Source organism: Anopheles coustani, assembly GCF_943734705.1.
Source record: "Anopheles coustani chromosome X unlocalized genomic scaffold, idAnoCousDA_361_x.2 X_unloc_68, whole genome shotgun sequence".
NCBI lineage: Eukaryota > Metazoa > Arthropoda > Insecta > Diptera > Culicidae > Anopheles > Anopheles coustani.
Window position 1 is genome coordinate 50,001 of NW_026525179.1, and position 4,600 is coordinate 54,600.

Below are 4,600 nucleotides of genomic sequence, written 5' to 3' on the forward strand. Positions count from 1 at the left end.
ATCGGTTAGTTGTCGAATCATTCCTCGATCATAACCTTCGTTCTTGGTTCATGTATGCTCTCTTCCACATAGGGCAAGCTAGAATTAACTATCTTACCCAGGACCGCCGAAGCAGCGTGGACCAGGGGAGAACTATACTTTGTCTTGTATGCCCTCTTCCACATAGGGCAAGCTAGAACTAACTATCTTACCCAGGACCGCCGAAGCAGCGTGGACCAGTGGAGGACTATACTTTGTTCATAACACCACAGTATTGAGTAATGTGCCCTCTTCCACATAGGGCAAGCTAGAATGAACTATCTTACCCAGGACCGCCGGAGCAGTGTGGACCAGTGGAGGACTACACAATCATGAGGTTTGATATCGACTTGTGTGTTTCAATAGGGTACCGATGGTATGTTTTGAACCGATTTGATTTAGCCATTCTGAAGTCATCACTTGGTTGAAGCGCTGAACTAGGGAGGCATCGTTTACATTACTTGTATATATATTGGGTTTCGCATGCTCTACTAGGTTAATGTCATAGGGTTGGCTATCGAGCATGCCCAAGTGATGACTTGATTGTGTGCTTGCTTGAATTCTTCACATTTCATACCATCGGTTAGTTGTCGAATCATTCCTCGATCATAACCTTCGTTCTTGGTTCATGTATGCTCTCTTCCACATAGGGCAAGCTAGAATTAACTATCTTACCCAGGACCGCCGAAGCAGCGTGGACCAGGGGAGAACTATACTTTGTCTTGTATGCCCTCTTCCACATAGGGCAAGCTAGAATTAACTATCTTACCCAGGACTGCAAAGCAGCGTGGACCAGTGGAGGACTATACTTTGTTCATTACACCACAGTATTAAGTATGGTGTCCTCTTCCACCATAGGGCAAGCTAGAACTAACTATCTTACCCAGGACCGCCGAAGCAGTGTGGACCAGGGGAGGACTATACTTTATACTTCACACACTAGCCATACTGAAGTCATCACTTGGTTGAAGCGCTGAACTACGGCGGGGTAATCGTTTACAGGTTAATATCATATAGCTGCATGCTCATTAGTAGATAATGGAATATTGTATGGCAATATGAGCATGCCCAAGTGATGACTTTGTTTCAAGCTCAACAGGTAGGGTATTGAGTCCTCTTCCACATAGGGCAAGCTAGAATGAACTATCTTACCCAGGACCGCCGGAGCAGCGTGGACCAGTGGAGGACTATACCTTGTCCATTACACCACAGTATTAAGTATTGTGTCCTCTTCCACATAGGGCAAGCTAGAATTAACTATCTTACCCAGGACCGCCGAAGCAGCGTGGACCAGATGAGGACTATACTTTATACTTCACACCACAGTTTTGAGTACGCCTTGCATAAAGTATCTAGTTTGAACCACGAGGGCTCACAATGTAGAACCGCGAGGGCTCTAGTACCGATTCTCTCGGTACGGCTTGGTCCGTGTTCCTTTATGCTTGTACTCTAAGTATTAAGTATTGTGTTCTCTTCCACATAGGGCAAGCTAGAACTAACTATCTTACCCAGGACCGCCGAAGCAGTGTGGACCAGGGGAGGACTATACTTTATACTTCACACACTAGCCATACTTAAGTCATCACTTGGTGGGGGTGAACTACGGCGGTATCTATCGTTTTGGTTCGGTCTATATAGGGTCGCTTGCATGCTCATTCGAATATAATGTAATTGTGTATGGCAATATGAGCATGCCCAAGTGATGACTTTGTTTCAAGCTCAACAGGTAGGGTATTGAGTCCTCTTCCACATAGGGCAAGCTAGAATGAACTATCTTACCCAGGACCGCCGGAGCAGCGTGGACCAGTGGAGGACTCTATACTTTATACTTCACACCACAGTATTGAGTACTTCTTGCATAAAGCCCCTAATGAGAACCACGAGGGCTCTCTCAATGTAGAACCACAAGGGCTCTAGTACCGATTCTCTCGGTACGGCTTGGTCCGTGTTCCTTTATGCTTGTACTCTTAGAAAGTCTCAACCCGGAGGTCTTGACTTTGATTGTCATAGTTGGACTACGACGGGGCATCCGACCATTGCTGATCGAACACCCCTGATTCACCATCTTTCGGGTAGGCGGTACGCGTACCTCCGGACGCGGAAGTCTCAACCCGGAGGTCTTGACTTTGATTGTCATAGTTGGACTACGACGGGGTATCCGACTCATCGAATACCCCAGAAGCACACCATCTTTCGGGTAGGCGGTACGCGTACCTCCGGACGCGGAAGTCTCAACCCGGAGGTCTTGACTTTGATTGTCATAGTTGGACTACGACGGGGTATCCGACTCATCGAATACCCCAGAAGCACACCATCTTTCGGGTAGGCGGTACGCGTACCTCCGGACGCGGAAAGTCTCAACCCGGAGGTCTTGACTTTGGTTGTCATAGTTGGACTATGACGGGGCATCCGACCATTGCTGATCGAACACCCCTGTTACACCATCTTTCGGATAGGCGGTGCGCGACACCACCGACGCGGAAAGTCTCAACCCGGAGGTCTTGACTTTGTATTGTTGGATAGTCCTCTTCCACTATAGGGCAAGCTGGAAATATTCCATTTTACCCAGGACTGCCGAGGCAGCGTGGACCAGGGGAGAACTTCACGGAATCTTCAGGCATCCATGATTGCCATAGTGCGTAAGCCGCCGCTGTGCGCGTCAACTCGTTCCCCGTGAGGAGGAGTCTAGCCGCCGCTAAAAGACGAAGCATTAAGTGTCCTCATTCCACTATAGGGCAAGCTAGAATTAACTATCTTACCCAGGACCGCCGAAGCAGCGTGGACCAGGCGAGGACTATACTTTATACTTCACACCACAGTATTGAGTACGACTTGCATAAAGCCCCTAATGAGAACCACGAGGGCTCTCTCAATGTAGAACCACGAGGGCTCTAGTACCGATTCTCTCGGTACGGCTTGGTCCGTGTTCCTTTATGCTTGTACTCGCGGAAAGTCTCAACCCGGAGGTCTTGACTTTGGTTGTCATAGTTGGACTATGACGGGGCATCCGACCATTGCTGATCGAACACCCCTGTTACACCATCTTTCGGATAGGCGGTGCGCGACACCACCGACGCGGAAAGTCTCAACCCGGAGGTCTTGACTTTGTATTGTTGGATAGTCCTCTTCCACTATAGGGCAAGCTGGAAATATTCCATTTTACCCAGGACTGCCGAGGCAGCGTGGACCAGGGGAGAACTTCACGGAATCTTCAGGCATCCATGATTGCCATAGTGCGTAAGCCGCCGCTGTGCGCGTCAACTCGTTCCCCGTGAGGAGGAGTCTAGCCGCCGCTAAAAGACGAAGCATTAAGTGTCCTCATTCCACTATAGGGCAAGCTAGAATGAACTATCTTACCCAGGACCGCCGAAGCAGCGTGGACCAGGCGAGGACTACTTTATACTTCACACCACAGTATTGAGTACGACTTGCATAAAGCCCCTAATGAGAACCACGAGGGCTCTCTCAATGTAGAACCACAAGGGCTCTAGTACCGATTCTCTCGGTACGGCTTGGTCCGTGTTCCTTTATGCTTGTACTCGCGGAAAGTCTCAACCCGGAGGTCTTGACTTTGATTGTCATAGTTGGACTACGACGGGGCATCCGACCATTGCTGATCGAACACCCCTGATTCATCATCTTTCGGGTAGGCGGTGCGCGCACCTCCGACGCGGAAGTCTCAACCCGGAGGTTCGGACTTAGAGTTTTCCCATTTAAAAGTTTTTCTCTTAGCCATACTGAAGTCATCACTTGGTGAACGATTGAACTAGGGCGGGTTAATCGTTTATAGGAATCATGTGGTTTGCATGCTCTCTTAGGTTAAGGTCATGTGGTTGGCTATCGAGCATGCCCAAGTGATGACTTTGTTTCACGCTTGCTTGATTTCTTCATGATTCCCTGTTATATAGTGTAATCATTCGAGAACAGGGAATCTTTGGTTTTGCTCAACAGGTATTGGATGTCAACTTGGTATCTAGATCGCATTAAGTCTCAACCCTTAGGTTCGGACTTGTATAGTGACATCTTGTTACGGTCTTGAGTCTCAACCCGCAGGTTCGGACTACTTAGTGTTTGATCGAATATAATATGGCAACTTGTGCCTAAGTCTCAACCCGCAGGTTCGGACTTCTGTTTATTTGGCCAATGTATGTATAAGGCAACTTGTGCCTAAGTCTCAACCCGCAGGTTCAGACTTGTGTATTTGTTCGAAGTCATGTATAAGGCAACGTGTGCCTAAGTCTCAACCCGCAGGTTCGGACTTGTTAGTGTTTCGTCAACTTTCATATGGCAACTTGTGCCTAAGTCTCAACCCGCAGGTTCGGACTTGTGTATTTGTTCGAAGTCATGTATAGGGCAACTTGTGCCTAAGTCTCAACCCGCAGGTTCGGACTTGTGTATTTGTTCGAAGTCATGTATAAGGCAACGTGTGCCTAAGTCTCAACCCGCAGGTTCGGACTTGTTAGTGTTTCGTCAACTTTCATATGGCAACTTGTGCCTGAGTCTCAACCCGCAGGTTCGGACTTCTATAGTGTTTCGTCAATTATCATATGGCAACTTGTGCCGAAGTCTCAACCCGCAGGTT